The following is a 20,427-nucleotide window of genomic DNA, read 5'->3' as shown; positions in this document are numbered from 1 at the left end:
CACTTCTGTATGCCTTAGAAAAGTCTTCAAAAGAAGGTGCCCTTTGAGTTGAACCTAGAAAAGTTAGAAGATATTTGCCTGGATGGTTAGGAAGAAATTAGAAAGCGTAAGTTACGTTTTGACTAGCAAGGGATTTTCAAGTTTATTAAATGACTTTCCAAAGGCAGTGTGGTGAGCAATATAGTGGGAAGGGTCTGAGCCCTAGAGTCAGCTCCGGGTTCAGATCCCAACTGTCTCATATTAGCTATGAGGTCTGGGACACGATTTCCCTGACCCACACCTGCTCCACCTCAAGTCCTTCTCGAGGCTAACCTGTTCTTCCTATTCTAGGAATTCTGGTTTTCACTATTTAATGTTTTCCATTGCCTCTGTTTGGAACTTATGCAGCTATTCCCTTTCCTTTCCCATGGAAATATGCATTTACCCTTCCAAATATACCCTAAAAACTTCTACTCTTCTCTGTGTGACCCAGCACTCTCATACCACCCTTCCTGTTCTATCTCTACTCAGTCACACAGGCCTTTCAGTCCCTCCTTAGAGGTTTACCTTTTTGACCTCCAGGCCCAGTGACAAAGCTGTTCTCATTGCTGGACGGTTATTCCCTCCTTCTCTCTTTTGCACTTACCTAATGCCAAGTTATCCTTCAACCTAACATCAAGTGACAGACCTGTATTCCGTAAAGATGGACACAACAAATTCTGTCCCATATGATTTTCTGCAATGAGACCTTGTTACTACCCCCTCAAGAATCGACTTTATTCTTCCACTCCCTTGAATCTGGGCAGGACTTGTGACGTTTTGATCAAGAGTATGGCAGAAACGATGCTGTGCCCTTTTGAGGTATAGACCTTACCTGGCCCAGCAGATTCCTCTTCCTATCTCTTGGAGCTCTAAGCTGATACCTAGGAAATGAGGTGATCTGCTAGAGAGGTCACATGTTGCATCAGGGAGGCACCAGGCATGTGAGTGGAGAAGCTATCTTGGATGACAGCCCAGTTAAGCTTGCAGAGGATTCCGGCCTGTCGGTATCTAACTGCAACTCATACAAGATCCCAAGTGAGAACTATCCAGCTAAGCCTAGTTAACCCAGAACTGTGAGAGACGATAAACTGTTTAAAGTCACTAAGTTTAGAAGTATTTTGTCACACAGCAACCAATAATCAGGATGCGTCACTTCCTCAGGGAAGCACTCTCCAGTGTCCCAGACTAGGTGAAATGTCCTTGTTTAAGTTTCCAAGGCATTTGCATTTCTGTAAGTCACACACTTTACAGTTATGATTACCAGTTTCAATGTCAATAGCCTGTCTTGGGCAGCAACCGTGTCTATTTTGCTCACCCTCGGACCTCCAGACACAGTTGCAAATTAACAAATATTTGTGAAGTAACTAATGAATTATTTCTGAGCGGCTATCTTTAGGACCATTGACATTATTTTCTTTTCCTCTTTCTCCTTTGTTGTCAGTGCCTGTGACTTAACACCTCTTACCACATGACGATCTCCAGCAACAAACAGTAAAGATAGCTGCTGGTTTAACACCAGTCAAATGAATTGACAGACTGGAGTGAGAGATCCAGCTCTTTGCCTGTATTTGCATAGTACAAATTAAATAGTTAAAAAGAATTACAGAGAGTTGCAGTGATGTATTTGTTCCACATTTACTGAAGGAGCTACTGAGTCCTACCCACTGCTGATGCTTCAGTGAACAAAACAGATCTAAATCCTGCCCTCGGGGAGCTTACATTCTGGTGGAGCTCTCACAATACGCCAGGCATATCTCTAAGTGCGTTCTGTGTCTTGCTCTCATGTGTAAGGCATGGCTGAGAAGGGCCCCTGAGGAGGTACATTCCTGAACAAGTCAACTTTGGAAACCATCTTTTTCCCCTCAGTTAAACTATGAACTTCTTGAGGGCAAGCCCCATATCCATACCTGGGTCCCTGTTCCCCCAAATCCCAAAAGGTCTTCCTGTCTCTTGCCTTCCTCCCTCTAATGCAGTCTCCACATCACTTCTCTTAACCCTTCACAGTCTCCCCAGTAGAAGAAGGGTCAGCAAACGTTTTCTATAAAGACTTAATATAATAGGGGCACCTGGGTGGCTCAGTTGGTTGAGCATCGAACTCTTGACTGTGGCTCAGGTCATGATCTCACAGTAGTGAGATCAAGCCTCCCACTGGGCTCTGTGCTAAATTTGGAGCTTGCTTGGGATACTCTCTCTCTCGCTCTCTACTCCTTTCCTACTCATTCATGTGCACTCTCTCTCTAAAAACAAATTTTTTTAAGAAGTTAATAAATAGCCTTGGCTTTATGATCCATACAGCCAGTTTTGCAATGACTCAACCCTGCCATTGTAATGCAGAAGGCAGCCATTGACAATATGGAACTGGGTGGGCATGTCTGTGTCTGATAAAACTTTACTTACAAAACAGGCTGATAAACCGAATGTAGTATATCCATACAACAGAATATAATTCAGCTTTAAAAAGGAAGGAAATTCTGTCACATGCTACAACATGAATGAACTTTGAGGACATCATGCTAAGTAAAGTAAGCCAGTCACAAAAAGACAAATACTACATGATCCACTGTATATAAGGAATCAAAGTAGTCCACTTCACAGAAACAGAGAGTGGAATGGAGGTTTACCAGGGGTTGGGAGTACAGGAAAGAAGGCAGGTGGAGATGAACAGGTATGGGTTTTGGATCTGCAAGATGAAAAAGTTCCAGAAACTGTTTCACAGCAATGTGAATACGTTTAACACCACGGACACAGAGCTGCCTGGGGTGGCTCAGTCAGATGAGCATCCGACTCTTGATCTCAGGTCATGATCCCAGGGTCTTGGGATCAAGCCCCGAGGTGGGGCTGAGCATGGAGCCTGCTTAGAATTGTCTCTCTCTCTCCCGCTGTCCCTTTCCTTCCCCAACCTTATAAATAAATAAATAAATAAATAAATAAATAAATAAATAAATAAATAAAACCACTGACACATAAAAATGGTTAAGGAGATAAATGGTAAATTTTATGGGGTTCTTTTTGTTTTTGTTTTTACCACAACTCAAAAAACAAAACAAAACACCCAAGCAGGCAGAGGGTCAGATTTTCTTATGGGTAGTAGTTTCCTTGAAGATTCAGTCCAGCAGGGAAACTGCATCTCCACAAATTACCAGCAATGAGACTTCAGCAAGTTACTAACCTCTTTCATTTCAGTTTTCTCATTTGCAAAATCAGCAAGTTAATAACACCCCTCTCTCAGGAAAGTTGAGAGAATTAAATAAGACAATACGTGGCATGGTTCCTGGCACATAACACAATGGCCTAGAAGCCCTTACCTCAATCTGCTCTGTCATCTCTCCTCCATGACCTCACACCTTCCCTACTGCTGACCCTCCCTTCCATCTGGCCACACTGGCCTCCATGCGGATTCTCAAACCTGTAGGCATGTTCTCACCTCAGGGTCTTTGCATTGGCTGTTCCCTCAGAACCAACATGACCTTGAAGTGATTGTGCACGTCACCCTTTCAATGAGGCCTACCTTGACCATCCTGTTTAAAATTATAGCATATATCTCTGCCCTGGGCTTCTGATTCCTTTCACTCTGCATTGTTAAAAAATAAACTCATAATTTAAAAATAGTTTTAAATTTATAAATTGATACAAATGAGAGAGGGCACAAGCAGGGAAGGGGCAGAGAGAGAGGGAGGGAGACAATCCCAAGCAGGCTCCAAGCTCTTAGTGCTCTTAGAGCAGAGCCCAGCTCAGGGCTCGATCTTACAAACTGTGAGATGATGACCTGAGCCAAGATCAAAAGTCAGCCGCTTTTGATCCTATATTTACAAAATTATTACAATGATAGTATGGGGAGTACCAGCATACCCTGCGCCCAGAATCTGTTCTAAGATTCTATACAGGACGTCACAGAACATTTAGTTGTCATGTCTCTTTAACCTCCTCTTGGCTGTGAGTTTCTCAGCCTACTTGCTTTTGATGACTTCAACAGTTTTGAGGAGCTCTGGCCAGGTAATTTATAGATTATCCCTCAACTGGGAATTTTTGATGTTTTTCTCATGATTAGACTAGAGCTATATGTTGTGGGGAGAAAACCCACAAAGGTAAAGTGTCATTCTCAAGGGTAGATACTATCAACATGACTTACCACTGCTTATGTTAACCTTGATCACTGGATTGACCCTTTTTCCTTACATTACTATCTCATAACATCCTACTTAATTTGATGTTTAGTGTTTCTCTGTAATAAAATGTTAGCTCCCCGAGGGCAGGAATATATGTTCACTTTGTTCACTAAGGTATCCCAAGTGCATACGATAGTATCTGACACGTTAAAAAAAAAAAAGAAAGAAAGAAAGAAAGGCACTAACTACTCATGTGTTGAATGAATCCACTATTATTCCTTTGCATGACGTACATGGCCCTTCATGATCTATCCACCTCTTCAATTTGTAGATCCTAACCGGCATCCACCTTACTGTTTTACTCCTCCATACTTTGCTCCAGGTTGGAGCAAATGCTTTTGCCTTTCCCAAATGCTCAGGCTCTCTCACAGCACCCTGGGTTTGCCACACCACACTGAAATGACCAACAGTCTCTATTCCATGTATCCCACTCCACACTTGAAGTGACTAGACAGCAGGTGAAGGGCTTACGCACCCCCTATGTAATCTGTGTCTTCATCCTCTGGGGCTCCATTTTCCAAACCCATTCTTTTTGGAACTTCATCTTTTCTCTAGGATATATAGGCCTCAAGTTGACTACAACACAAGGATCTAATGCCAAGTTTATTCTCTATAAGTAAACTCTTTCCCTAGCATGCTTCATTTGGTTTTGAAATTAATTAAAAATAACAATAACATATTCAGACAGGTCAAAATAATGAAGATTATGTTCCCCTGACAAAATGAACCAAATAAATTGAGTATGTAGGTGCGGTGTGGTTTGCCTCAGCACAAAACTGGAAATTAGGATCTAATTAGAACTGTGTTCTAAATCTGGCTCAACCACACACACACACACACACACACACACACACACACACACACACGTGCTGGGTGGCCTCCGGCAAACCATTTAAACTCTGGCTGCTTTACTCAGCTACCTGCATCCAATAAAGTTGCTAACATCCCAATTGCTAAGCCTGTGGGTCACTCACTAGGTAGGTGTTCCAACATGCCTTTAAAAAATGTAAACTATAATTATGGAGTGCTCCACTGGACCGCACCCACTCACCAAACACATGTTCCTGGTCTATACCTTCAAAGATTTGTCAGCCCAACAAAGGCAAAGTCAGCGACCAGCTATTTAGACTACACTACTTTTCAGCCCAATTCAATGATCTACAGATATTTTATCTTATTTTACATAAAATGCCCTTTCTGTAAAAAGGGTTATTTCTCCTATTTAATAGATTGAGAAACTGAAGTCCATTTGTCAGCATGGTACGAAAAGCTCAACCCAAAGAATCCCTTGCACATTTCAAACTGTAACAGGACAGAGAATCAGTGTATTGCTATCTTCTAACAAGGAAATCTGCTGTTTACACGCTCATTAAGCCAGGCTAATTAACAGGATGAATAAATTAGTCCTCCCACACGGAGGCAGAAACAGATATGAGCAATAGCACCAGCCCAGCCCACACAAAGAGGCCATGTTCTCCAAGGCTGGATGGTAAAAGCACTGACTTCCTCCCACTTGACTAAATGGCCTATAATCAGAGTGTAATGAGTGCTGAGAGGGTGTCTGAGGCCAGGCGGTTTTAGAAGCAGCTGGACTCTGGAGAAAAATGCAACGCTGAAGACACCTAAGGTAGACGGTGTCTGCCAATCCATTTTCAAATGTGAGAATGAAGAGGGATTACAAGGGTGGTCGGTACACGTGGCTCTCCCATGTTCTTCACTTTGGTTAAGGCTGAAGCTGACTGAACCTTGTCTAAGTTATATAATGTAAAAGAATCCCCCACAAAAATGATGTGACCCTAGTAAGGTGACCTTTTTGGACCATAAGGCTCTAAGAGATCATGATTTTTTTCATGGTGCTTTGACGTAAAGATGATGTAGGCATGTTGACGGAGCACAGGCAAGCCACAAAGAGCAGAGAAGGAAAGGGTGCCAGTGTGGACCTCACAAGGAGTTCAGAGGTCTTTCAGAGGAGAGGACACATAGAGACACAGATGGGGTCCCATTTTCACAGGCCTACGAGGAACATTAAATGGCTGCACTGTATGTAAGTTTTCATAAATGAGAAGTCTATTGCTATGTAACACATTGGGAGAATAATATTAAAAAGATAATTTGTATAGTGTTTTCCCAGTTCCTAAAGCAATAAATATTCATAGAAACTCTGGAAAATACTGACAGATATGGAAAAGAAAACAAAAATCAGTCATGATCTCATAACTCAGAGAAAATAAATCAATAGGTATGTTCTGTCCAGTATTTAATTGGAATCAGATTATATATACAGTTTGGGCACAGTGTCTGTTTATATGAATGCTCAAAAAGCAAGTACCACTAACCCTGAAAAAAAACAAGCAACGTCCCAGAGTGTGCTGTGCTCACCTATGCCTTACAAGCTGGCATAAGGGCCCATTTGGTTGAACCTCCTTCTACAGCTCTCCAGAGACTTCCTCCGTACACAACCACCAGTGTTCTTCCAAGTCCTGACCCTCCTTGATGCTGTTAACCAGCCCCTCCTCAAACATCTCCGGTGCTTCACAGGCACCGCACACCAACTTTCCTCTCATTTCTATCCTCTCATTCTCGGTCTCTATCTTCCTCCCTTCCTCACCCATCTCCTCACCAAGCGCGGGCACTGCTTGAGCTCTCTTCTCTAACTACAGCTACAAATTCTCCGGAGATCAATTTATCCACACTCGTGGTTTCAATAATTACTTCTAGGTTCATGCCTTCCAAATGTCCACTGTCCAGTGTCAATCTCAAGCTTAACCTCTGGTCCTAGGTTCCCAACCATTCATAGGACTTTTCTATCTGGCTTATCTCATGACAAAATTAAGCTCAATTTGTCTAAAATCACAATCAGTTACTCGTTCAACAAATGTTTGGTGAACCTTTACCATGGGTTGGGCCCTGTTCTAGGCACTGGGGAGACACTAGCAAGTAAGTCCTTCAATGAAGCTTCTGTCGACAACAAGGTCCAACATGCTCACCCGACACACTAAACCTTGTCCAGCCTGGGCCTGGCTTGCCTGCCCAACTGTCCACTTCTCTTCCAGAATATAGGCTTCCTCCAAACTGCAATGCTATCGCTTGAATTTTGTTTTCCCAACTCCAAAATGGTGCTTAACACAGCTGTCTCTGAGGTACCCTCTCCCCACTTCTACCTATGAAATTCCTTTCACTCTACAAGCTTAAATGCCACCTCTTCCACAGGCTTTCTTTGATCCCTGATCCTAAAACAGTCTGCTCTTTTATTGACATGCCCACAGAAAGTCTTTGGCACTGCCCCAACAACATAGATACTGCATGCTGCCTGTTCTTTCTGAAATGATGACAATGACAATTATGATTTCTCAAAAGCCTATATTGTGCCAGGTACATTGCTTGTGTACCTCGCCATGTGTATTGGAAGTATTATTATCCCCATTTTACAGACAGAAAATGGAGGCTCAAAGATAAACAATTTGCCTGAGGGTGAGACACCTACTCTATTGGACTCACAGCAACTTCAGAGCGGTGATTCTAACCTATTTCATCTTCATACTCCCCACTGGGCCTGGACCTACGGCTGGCACACAATAGGTGCTCAGTAAATATTTGCTGAATGAACAACTGAATAAAGAGTAGGTTTTCAAAGCATTGACATCTGTAAATATAAATACCACTCTGGTTTTCTGGCCAAATTCTTTAAATTCATTATAAGCTCATTTAAGTAAAATCTGACAAAATGTATGTTGACTTGAGCTTTAAAATTTTTTCTTGGTAGAGAAAGCTTCTAAGCTCTAGAAACCAGGTTTAAAATAACATGGCAAAGGTCAGGCAGCCACGACCTCACTCAGACCTTTTATAGAAACAAAAGCACCTGTGCAGCATGAGAGAATTGTTTTGTGAACCACTCCAGATCAGTAGTTGGGCTGGTCTCACTTCCCACTGACTTAGAGCTCAAGCTCTTTCGAACACCAGTAAAGAGATGTTCCCTTTGAAATACACCCAATCAACTTAAAGCACTTTTCAGTACATCTCTGAGCTTGCTTGTTTGCCACTTGCAAAATCATTGAGACATTTGATGCCCCGAGATGTTTTCCCAGAAACCAAACTAAATATAAGCATGGCATTTCAACTCTCAGATTGCCCTGCTGTTGAAGGCAGTAATGTTATTATGTCCCGATGTCAACCACTGGATGGGAAAGCCAGGGCTCCTGATTGGGAAGCCCATTTCATAAAACCACCAGAGTTCCAATATGTCCTCTTTTAGAAACCAAACAGACATAAACTTCAGTTATGTAAGTGTCTAAAAATGCAGACTCAATGCTTTCCACTTCCATTTACCTCCATGGTAAGGACTAGAGATTAAAAAACAAACAAAATACCCTCAAATTATCTAAGACTGAGATGAAGAGGGCGAAGACTTCCATCACAAAAAACCACATCTTGCTACAGTCAGCCTCCAGCTGCAACAGGGAATAACTGTTGGACTAGACTCCGTGTAGGTGCCATCCGAGCCAAGCCAGCTGACATAAGCTGAGTACATGACAGACCACAAAAGTGAACATAATAACCACCAGGGCGATACACTGAGACCCACATATGCAAGACACACAAAAAGAACTAGGGAAGTAGCTTCAAAGATGTCATCAACTCATATGGCAATTTGCCTTACTAAGAATAATCTTTTTCATATGCATGGTTTAGAGTATGGTTTATAAAGCACTTGATAAGCTTCTTGATAAAAACCAGTAGTAAACAGAGAGAGGTAAGTAAAGTAGCAGGATTACTTTAAAGATGATGAAAGAGACACCAAGATGACTCATCTGGGGTCTGCTGAAGCCCTATGGGGACAAAAAAGTCTCCAGGAATCCCTGTCTAATTACTGGGCAAACCAAGTTCAATTACCTTCTAAGTCACCTTAAATTGCTCAGAGGCACTGATGTTAGAAGGACCATAAACTGTAAGTTATTGAATCCAACAATGAGCCACCCATTTTGAGTTTCTTCAATGGGACAGAGGTGTGGCAATGAGAACACAAATTTCTGAGACCGCAAAGGGTTAATGTCACAACACTGACTTCTAAGCTGAATGACTACAAGCAAGTCAGGCTGACTCAGGACTTCTGCGTCCTCCTTATCTGCAAAATGGAAATCCTGCCAATGCCTGCCCCCAACTGCCTTAGAAAATTGTAAAGCATAAATGCAGGTTATATATGGAAAATCTCTTTATGAAATCTAAACCAATTACTATTCCTATTAGAAACAAGTGATTTCTAACCACACAACCATTTAGACTCAACAAGCATTTATAAGGATGGACCAAGTACCCAAACACTACATTAGAGGCTGGGGACACAAAACCACAGCTTCTGTCCTAGAAGAGCTTAACAGCCGGTGGGGAAACATTAAACCAAGTGTAAACGGTGCCTTAACAGAAGTATCCAAAAGGTGTTATAGGAACATAAATAGGGAATCATCAATAATCAAGAGATAATAAAGAGTCTTAATGACCAAACACAATTAAATGTCGTAACAGTCTACAAAGAGATGACTTCAGTTGGAAGAAATCAAAGACAAAGGAAACACACAAATAAAACCAATCATACCTGCTCTAGAAATGATGTTATGTCTGGCATGAAGCTGTCAACCTACGGTAAGAGCTTCAAAGGTTACAAAGAGTGAGTTCAAAGTAAATTAACAATCACACACATGGAAGGCACGAATGCAGAGAGTTCTTCACAAAGCTGCCCAAGTCTTTCTGTCACACAGAACATCTCTGGCTGCGTGACGGGATGTCATGGGAAATGAATAAATGCCTCACTTCCTGTTGACTTTAATTCCTTAGGTCACTGCAGCTGATTAGCAGAAGGGAAAATACTTAGAACTTTAACCTTCAAAACAACAATCAGCTTGTGGATTAGCCCATATTCACAAAACCGGTTCCTATGGGTACGTAGGGTGAATGTATGGCGAAGTAATTAACTGTTTTGGTTTTTTTCTTTATCTGCTACAACTGAACCTGTTAAAAAGTGAGCCTGAGTATCAGACCTATGATAAGGTCTCAGCAAAAAGTGATTCACTTATTTGAAAGGACAGACATACTCAGTGGTGATCAACCGCATCCATGACTGCTCCTTCCCTTTGCGACTCAATCTGTGACAACAACCTTGACTACCAAGCAGCCTCTTACCAGTTCTATCAGGAAATAAGCAAGGCTGCCAAAGGCAGACAAAACAGTCTTTGACCTTCAAAGATAAGGACAAGGTAAGGTAAGGATGAGTCTGTTATTTTACTAAGTACAACAGGAAGGTCAGAAACAATCTCTGTCCATCATACAGGACAAAGGAAAAGTTTACAAAGTATGAAGGAGAAAAACAGTAGGAACTACATTTTCATCTCTAGTTCTGGGTTTAAATTTCATTTCTTTTTTTTTTTTTAATGTTTATTTTAGAGAGAGAAAGAGAGACAGAGTATAAGTAGGGGAGGGGCAGAGAGAGAGAGAGAGAGAGAGAGAGAGAGAGAGGAGGCACAGAATCCAAAGCATGCTCCAGGCTCTGAGCTATCAGCACAGAATCTGATGTGGGGCTCGAACTCAAAAACTACGAGATCATGACCTAAGCCAAAATCAGATGCTCAACCGACTGAGCCACCCAGGCACCCCTTAAATTTCTTTTATTATGGACTGTTATCATCAGTATGGAATGGATTATTAGAAAACAATTATGCGGTGTATACACATTCTGGAGCTCTGATTGGCCCATGTTCCTTTAACTCTTTTAATGTGATGCCAAGATGACAGGCATATGATAACTGGGCTCAAAGAAATGCCCATCGTCCAAGACTACCATTACTATACTAAATTCACTAAAAATGTACTGCAAACGACTCATTCAATGTGGATGGACACATGTTAAATGTGGAATGATGTATGTAATTAAATGTTTAAAAACAAAATAAAGAAGAGTTCTTATAATTCCGAAGCCAACACCAAGATTAAGAAGCCATAGCTAATATTTTTGGATAGTTGCTAAAGGACAGCCATTATTTAAGCCCTCTATCTGCATCATCCTGTTAAATTCTCACAACCCTCTCAGAGTGCTACTATTATTAGTATTACCATTTTACAGAAAAGGAATTTCAGATTTATTTTTTATTATTGTTTTTAATGTTTATTCATTTTTGAGAGACATAGAGTGTGAGTTGGGGAGGAGCAGAGAGACACACACACACACATACACACAGAACTTGAAGCAGGCTCCAGGCTCTGAGCCATCAGCATAGAGCCTGATGCAGGGCTTGAACTCACGAACTGAGAGATCATGACCTGAGCTGAAGCTGGACACTCAACTGACTGAGCCACCCAGGTGCCCCAAAAGGATATTCAGATTTAAAGAGATGAAGTTATATGTCCAGAGTAATATTGCCAGTGAGTGGAAAAAAGGCTCTAAAATGCATACACAGTCCTGTATGGCATTTAATAGCAAATCAATTACCCTGAGATAATATAGGTAAACTTTTACAGACGTCATGCTTTGAATTTTAGTATCAAACATCAGTGACTTGAAATTATTTATTATTAATAACTATTAATTATTTAATTATTTCAACTATTTATTTTTAAATCTTTGTTAATCCCACAACTCAGAAAGTTAAATGCTAAGTATCATCTTTACACCCAGGGAAACAGTTTATACTTAATTTATTTTTAAAAAATCACATCTGTAATACTTCTGTGTCATTCTAAGTTCTCTAAGGGAATGGCGGGTGAGAGATCTATAAACAAACCGAGTAAAAAGCTGTTCCCTAACTAAATAGCTAGCCTCAATTCTCTTAGTGACCTTGAACACATTACTTGGAATGTCTGCAAGGGTATAATAACTATGACTTCATTTAGGCCAAATAAGTGCTTTTGCAAATGTTGACACAGTCCTAATTGCTCAAACCTTTTACTAATGTTTCCCTAAGATATCATTTTTCATTTAGCCAATAAATAGAAACACTTGTAAAATGTTTGCTGTAAAAAAAATACCTGCTATGTAGTGTTTCTGTCAAAAGAATTAAAGAAATCATTTCAAATTAAACATGACCATAGATAATTCCAAGATATTTGAACTACTGAGGCATGTCCACATAAACTGCCTCCTTCTAAAGCCAACTAAATTTTTTATCGGTGGAGGAGGAAGATGGGTACGAATATCAATATATATGGGGCTCAACCAAAAAAACCAAGTTGACCCACAGCCTTCAGTCTTATTTCTTAGGCCTACTGAAAGATGAAATGTCCAGGTTTCATATCACTGCACTCCAGAGAATCTACAGACATCATAGCTAACATTTCTGGGAAGGACAATTATTTTGGGACCACAGGCCTGGAACTGGAAGGCCTTGTTCAAGGTTCCATGTACTACAACCAGAGGTATGACTCTGGGCAAGCCACTCGAACCTGAATTCCAGTTACTTCGATGCAGGTCAAATAAGGATACCTGTCCTACCCTCTTCAAATGTTGCCCTGGAGAGCAAGTCAAATGACACACTGCAGTGCCCCGTGAACTCCCAGGCAGGGTACAGGGTGCCAACAGCGGGACATGGTGCCAGCGAACAGGGCCCCGCATTCTCTTCGATCTCCTCCCATTATAAACCAACAAACTGGTTTCCCACCACAGAGAGTGGTGACAGCAATCAGTTTAGGAAGCTCTGAAATAGGTTTTCATCTCCTCAGGGAACTCCTGCACTGTGCAAGGCAGCATGAGTCACTGTGCTTCCGAGTTTCTGGTGGTGTTGGAGGGGAGAGATTCAACTCTACAAGTGCATGAGGATTCAAAGAAGAAAAACCAAGTAAAACCCTCCCTTGCCCTCCAAGTTCCTCTACAGCTAAAATACTTTTTCCTCCTCCCTTTTAATTCCAGGTTCCTAAAAGAAACTTGCTCTTTATGCTTTCTGACTCTACTTCTCACCACCCATTCATGCTCCCTACTAGAAGCAACCTGGGCCTTCCCTAGCTGGAACTGCAGAGGCAAAGGTCATCAACAATTTCCTTGTTGCTGACCCCAGGGGACTCTTCACCCCACACCCGACCTGACCTCATGGCAGTATCTGAGCTACTGAACACCCACTCTGCATTGCTCTCACGAATATGCTGATGTAGCCTCTTCTGATATTTCTCCTTTATCTCTGCTCTTTCAGTCCCCACTATGCGTCCCCCTTCCCTATGTTCATATCATAAATGCAGACATTCCTCCATTTTCCCCCATAACTTATTTAGTTCCTCCTGTTCTCCATTTCTGTGGCTTCAGCTACAATCCATGTGGTGGATGAGGAATAGATTACTCCCTTAAGATCTAGACCCACAAATGCAACTGCCTTTTGCATGTCCCCTGTCTCCTAACATGCACAAACTCAGCTCTTCATCTTCCCCTCAACCTGCCCCTCCTCCTGACATTGCCCATATAGTGAAGGACATCATCGTCTGTGCCAGAAAATGATCATCCTTGACCCTTCTGGCTCCTTCACCCACATCTACCTCTGTCAAATCTATCCATTCCTCGCTTTCCTGACTGCCTTAGTTCAGACACCACCACCAGTCTTCTTCCCTGCAGTCTTGCCCTGCTCTCATCCAGTCGCACATTGCAACCTAAGTGGCCTTTCTAAAATTAAAACCCTGGGGCACCTGGGTGGCTCAGTCGTTAAGTGTCAACATCAGCTCAGGTCATGATCTCAAGGTCTGTGAGTTCAAGCCCCATGTTGGGCACTGTGATGACAGCTCAAGGCCTGGAGACGTCTTTGAGTCTCCTCTCTCTCTCTCTCTCTCTCTCTGTTCCTCCCCCACTCCTGCTCTGTCTCTCTCTCTCAAAAACAAATAAACATAAAATTAAAATCTTCCTATCTTCTGGAGAAACCATACACTCCTTAACACTGCCTGTAAGAGCTCACGGCCACTTACTTTCCCAGGCTTATCTCTTGAATTTCCCTCTCTTCCCTCTACCCCACAACACACTGGGACACAAGTTGGCTAATTTTAATTCAGCCTTTGGGTATCACTTCTTCCCTACCTCCCACATCCATTTTAATCATCCCTCTTATGTGTCCCCATAGCATCCCAATTTCCTCAATGATAATGCTTTTCATGCTGTGCAAAATGGCCTATTTACTTGTCTGTTTCCCTCACTAGACTGGAAGTTTCATGAAGGAAAAGACTATGCCTGTTTTATTCAAGGTTTTATTCCTGGCCCCAAGTATAAGAGCTATGTGTCATGCTACAAAACGAGTGCTCAATTCTTACTTGTTCAGTCAATGAATCAATCAATGAATACCTAAGGGTGGAAGAGAAGTTGTTCTGGAAAAGCTAACTGTTGATAAAAATGGATCGAGAACACGTGGGCAAAGATCGTTTAGTTAATTTCCTGGAGCATAAAAACTGCTAGTTACATTGCTGATGTTTTCTAACCTATATTAAATGTTCCCTATTCTGTGGCTAAAAAACTACATTTATAATCACATATACAAGCCACAAAGTAAAGTGGACATTTAGCAGTTTCCCCATTAGATAAATGTCTACAAGTAAACTTGATAATGCAGAACAAAGCAGCTTTAGATTGTGCTAAATTATAAACTGGTTACACTCATCAAGATAACTGGACAAATAAACCCTCACAGTAGTCACAAACATGGCATGTAATCGGAGAATCCGATCCAAAACTCATAACTCAAATTAATAGTTAGTGTATATGAAAAATAAACAAGATGTTAATGAAAACAGCATGCCTGACACCTTATTCCAGTGGCCTCTATATTTTAACTGTGGTTTTTACTCATAACTCACTTTGTTGTCAAGATTAATTACACCCTCAGAACAAATAGAGTTCTCACCTTACTGTCAGTATGAAGGTTAATTATGTGGGCTTTTTATTGTCTGTCTGGTAACAGCCACAGTAGTCAATGAAACAGAGCAAACATGATGCATGGAATTTACTACTGGTGGTCATTTTGATCATAGTGTCACTCAGGACTCAGGGCTCTGAATTATTTAGCTTGCAGTAGGAGCGCTAAGCTAGAATACAGTTCAGTTACTAATGACCCAAATACAAAACACACTGTAAAAGAAAAATGAAAAAGAAAAAGCAATCCCTTGCTAAACATCCCTCTACACGTTTTTTTTTAAGGGATTAACATTTCCTCATGAAGAAAATCAGCATTTGGCTGGTGCCAATGGGGCAATAGACGCTGTCTGGACATTTCTGTAGATGTGAAAGAACAGAGCAAAATGAAAACAGGAAAGGGAAGCAGTAGGAAAAATGAAAGAGGAGCAGCACTCTAGTGCTCCGGGAAATTGTGTAGAGATGGAGAATCCTAAAATATCTGCCCAAATGATCTAATCTTTTCCAGGTTCCTATTAAAATTACGTCTTCTGAAACTAGTAATTAAAGTAGCACCTAGGGCTACTTGGTGGCTCAGTCAGTGAAGCATACGACTCACAATTTTGGCTCAGGTCATGATCTCGCAGGTTCATGGGATGGAGCCCTGTGCTGGGCTCTGCACTGCGCGCACAGAGCCTGCTTGGGATTTTCTCTCTTCCTCTCTCTCTCTGCTCTCCCTTGCTCTTGTTCTCTCTCCAAATAAATAAATAAATAAACATTTAAAAAAATAAAGAAGCACCCATCTGCCTGCCTGCTTCTTAAGTATGTAAATTTATAGCTTGCCTTCAAGTATTATGGGAAGATTACAAACATGACTAAAATGGAGTATGTCAAATATCAAATAAGTATTCAATGAATAATAGCTCCGAGTGTTTTCTAACACATCAGATGTAACCAGCCTGGTCCAGCTTTGTTTTCCTAGTCAGAACATGCAGATATCTTTCTTTTTGCAAATGGTTACATGTCCATTATGGTTCTTTGTTTTCCACTTGAATAATTAACCTGGGTCTATACCCCAAAGCCTAAATTCCAACAATCTATGAAAAAACAAAGCTACATTAAGCATTTGTGAACATTAACTTCAAAAATATTTCTGGGGCACCTGGGTGGCTCAGTTGGTTGAGCATCCAACTCCTGATATCAGCTCAGATCATGATCTTGTAGTTCATGAGATCGAGCCCTGCTCGGGCTCTGTGCTGACAGTACAGTGCCTGCTTGGGATTCTCTCTCTCTCTCTCTCTCTCTCTCTCTCTCTCTCCCTGTCCTGCTCATGCTCGCTCTCTCTCTCTCTCTCTCTCTCTCTCAAAAATAAATTAATTTTAAAAATGTCTAAGTTCCTTTGGATAGATTGCTAGAAGTAGAAGTATTAGGTCAAGGGGTAGGAGCATTAGTGAGGCTTTTCATACATTCAGCAATGAGCTTTATAGAAAGGTTATACCAATTGCTAACCCCTCACAGAATTTGAGACTGTCTGAGCCACTGCACACTAATAGGAAGAACAGAAATTTTTAACAATCTATGTAAATTTAAGAACTGAAAAAAAATGGGACTCTGTTGTTATTCCAATTTTCATTTCTTTGATTAATGGAAAGAGTATATATATTTTTTAATTTATTTATTTTTGAGAGAGAGACAGAGACAGGGCAGGAGTTGGGAGGGGCAGAGAGAGGGAGAGACACAGAATATGAAGCAGGTTCCAGGCTCTGAGCTGTCAGCACAGAGCCTGATGCTAGGCTTGAACTCATGAACTGTGAGATCATGACCTGAGCTGAAGTCAGATGCTTACCCAACTGAGCCATCCAGGCCCATAGTATGTATTTTCATTCATCTATTAGCTATTTAGTTTTCTCTTCCATAGATAGTCTGTTTCTGTCTTTTGCCCAGTTTTCTGCTGGAGTCTGTATTAGTTTTCTTTTCTTTTTTCTTTTCAAAGTAGGTTCCACACCCTGCCTAGAGCCCAGTGTGGTGCTTGAACTCACAACAGTGAGATCAAGACCTGAGCTGAGATCAAGAGTCACACACTTAACTGATTGAGCCACTCAGGTGGCCCTGTCTTAGCTTGCTATAGCTATATAACAAATTTCCACAAACTTAGTAGCTTAAAGCAACACTCATTTTCTCTTATTTTACAACTCTGAAGTTCCAAAGCCTGGGTAAGCTGGCTCTCTGTTCAGGGGCCTCTCTCAAGAGGCTATATTCAAGGTTTTGTTGTCCAGGCTAGGCTCTTCGCTAAAGGCTCTGGTGAAGGACCCAGTTCTAAGCTCATTTGGGTTGTTGGCACAGTCCAATGCCTAGACTGTACCCCTACATCTGAGGCTCCAGCTTCCATGCTGAGCCACCTTCAGCAACTCGAGGCCTCCTGCATTCCTTCTCAAGTGTCCCCTCCACCTTGAAAACAGCAACAGTATGTTTTCCTCCTCAAGCTTCAAATCGATGGATTTCCCAGCCAGAGAATGCTCTCCACTTTCGTGGGCTCCTGCGATTAGGAAAGCACCACTCAGATATTCTCCCCATTTTAAATTCAACTGTGTCATAAAATATATTCAAAAGAGTGCTGTTTCATCCTCTATAGGCTGCATAGACTGAGGCATGCAATCTTGGTAGAGGGACGGTTTTAGAATTCGGCCTGCTATAGTCTTAGGTGTTCTTATTTGTTCATGTCTTCATGATAAATCTTAATTGCATGAATTTACTAAATAAATGAATCTTGGGGCGCCTGGGTGGCTTAGTCGGTTAAGCGTCTGACTTTCGCTTAGGTCATGATCTCGTGGTTTGTGGGTTCGAGCCCTGCATCGGGCTCTGTGCTGACCGCCAGCTCAGAGCCTGGAGCCTGTTTCAGAGTCTGTATCTCCCTCTCTCTCTGACCCTCCCCTGCTCACACTGTCTCTCTCTCTCCTAGAAATAAAAAAAAAAAAAATTAAAAAAAATAAAAATAAAAAAAATAAATGAATCTTACTGATGACTGTAAGAAGTTGCATTTTCACATGACAAAACCAACTGTGGATGGTGCTGCTGTGTGCCTGTAAGAGCTTCGAATAACAGGGCTCCTGGGTGGCTCAGTTGTTAGGTATCTGACTTAGGCTCAGGTCATGATCTCACAGTTCGTAAGCTCAAGCCCTGCTTCGGGTGAACACGAGCCCCACTGTGAGTAAAACACCAGCCCTGGGTGAGCTGTGCTTCTCTCTCTCTTTCTCCCCCCTCTCTCTCAAAAAAGAAGAAAAGAAAAGAAAAGAAAAGGAAAGAAAGAAAAAGAAAAAAGAGAAAAAACAAGAACTTTTAACACCTAACTATGGCAACACTGATTTTTTTTATTTTATTCTGGGAAAATACACATAAGATTTGCCATCTTAACTACTTTCAAGTGTACAGTTCAGTAACATTAAGTACATTCACACTGTTGTGCAACCCATCTACAGAACTCTTCATCTTGCAAAACTGAAACTGTACTCACTCAACAAACCTCTCCATTTAGCCCCTTCCCCAGCTTCTGCAATCACCACTCTACTTTCAACACTGGCTTACATATATATATATATATATATATATATGTGTGTGTGTGTGTATGTGTGTGTGTGTGTGTATATATGTGTGTGTGTATATATATAAATCATTTAAATCAATATATTTAAATATATTTAAATCAATGAGATAGTCATTTTTTATTTTTTAGTAATCTCTATACCCAATGTGGGGCTTGAACTCATGACCTTAAGATCAAGGGTCACATCCTCTTCTGACTGAGCCAGCCAGGAACCCCTTATGTGTTCCTTAACAAACATGTATGTAGCAATTATTACATGTGCTGTTCTTAACACTTTAAAAATATTAATTCATTTAATCCTCATAACAACCCTATGAGATCAGAACTATTACTAAATCCATTCTACAGATTTGGAAACACAGCAGGTAACTTCCCAAGGTTACACAATAGGAATCTGCTACACAGGAACTGAAATCCAGGTAGTCTGGCTTTATAGTTCTTGCTATGAACCATCACACCGTGAAAATATTCATTTTAAAGACAGACTCATAAGGCGTTAGTATTATTTCTTTGATGTGCTTGATTTCAAAAACACTTCTCTATGTGCTATTTAATCTAATACTCTTTTACGAATTCAAAGTTAGATTACATGGCCAGAGAGACATGTCTGTATATAGTCCACTTTTTGGTGAAGGCATTTTCGCAGGTACAACAATTAAAATTTACATGTAGTCGATTTATAAGAAAATACCTAATGAATGAACAAAAATTGCGATTCACTATGACTATGAAAATATTAAAGAAAAACAAGTGTTTCTCTTTTACAAGGAGGATTTAAAAAAAGAAAGAAAAAAACTTCTAAATAAGTTTACAACAGCATAGCTTAATCTCAGTTTGACCTGGTAAATTTCAAATCTGCCCTGCTTTGCAAGCTATAAATCGAGACCTATCCCCGTTTGCCATCAACTATATACATCAGTAGATAATTTTATTTGTTGAATGGGTCTGAAATGCCCTTATTATCCTGGTGTTTTAGCATAGGAATCCTCTCCCAGAACACCAGATCACGCTTGTCAGCAGTCATACAGTGTCCTTTACATTAAAAATAAGCATTGTCAACAGAAGGAACAATCGTCGTTTCTCTAGAAGCCCCGGCGTGATGGGAGTTAAAATCTCTGTTGAGGTTTGGTTTCTAGGACCCAGGAAGCCGGGAGACTGAAAACGCACAGAACAGGATCTGCTATTTCAAGTGCTTGCCGCTTATACACCTGATTTATTAAAAAAAAAAAAAATAAGCAGACGAAGCACAGTGTAATCTGCCCACACCTGTTATCCACTCCATTGCAGTGCCGTCTCCGGCGTGAAATAAAAACCAGAGTACGGAAGAAAGAGCAAAATCATCGCAACCCCCCGGATACCCTCGGGTATGTGTTACAGTGCTGTCATCCCCACACCCTTCCCCCACTGGCCAGCCCGGCAGCACAGAAGCAGGCAGACGCTCACCTGGCCGCCGGCCGTTTCTGTCCCTTCACCTACGGGGCCTGCCGTCTACACCCGGCCGGGGCGCGGCTTCGCGGCGGGCCCGCCTCACGGTGACAGCCCTTCTGGCCGCCGACCATCCCAGCGCGGCGGTCTGTTTACAGGCGCTGCTCGCGTTCCCACACTTAAATGCTTCCCCCCGGCCACCCGGGAAACGAGACCCAGACACACAAGGTTCCAGGTCGCAAGGACTCGTCTTTTTTTGCCCAAGGTCCCCGCGGCCGGGCGGGGCCTGACCGCACAGCCGGGCCTTATCTCTGCCTCCTTAGACACGATGTTTATCACACACATTTTTTGAAAACAATGGCGTGCGCCGCAGTCTC

General features: G+C 41.6%; 1 protein-coding gene across 5 annotated transcripts in view; it reads right to left on the bottom strand.

Moving 5' to 3' along the window:
• The window catches only part of PLEKHM3 (pleckstrin homology domain containing M3), a 189,160-nt gene extending 168,965 nt beyond the window's left edge, over window positions 1–20,195 (bottom strand). For 3 of the 5 annotated variants that reach the window (XM_039240637.1, XM_039240641.1, XM_039240640.1), the window contains exon 1: window positions 20,069–20,195. The gene's annotated coding sequence lies outside the window, so the exon portion shown is untranslated. Of the gene's footprint in view, window positions 1–9,777; window positions 9,926–17,423; window positions 17,561–20,068 lie in introns of those variants that run through there. The other 2 variants (XM_039240639.1, XM_039240638.1) reach the window with 2 other exon arrangements.
• Window positions 20,196–20,427: the final 232 nt, after the last annotated feature.

Source organism: Hyaena hyaena, unplaced genomic scaffold (assembly GCF_003009895.1).
Source record: "Hyaena hyaena isolate Hyena2069 unplaced genomic scaffold, ASM300989v1 scaffold_180, whole genome shotgun sequence".
Classification (NCBI taxonomy): Eukaryota; Metazoa; Chordata; class Mammalia; order Carnivora; family Hyaenidae; genus Hyaena; species Hyaena hyaena.
This window is presented reverse-complemented; position numbering and strand designations above follow the sequence as displayed.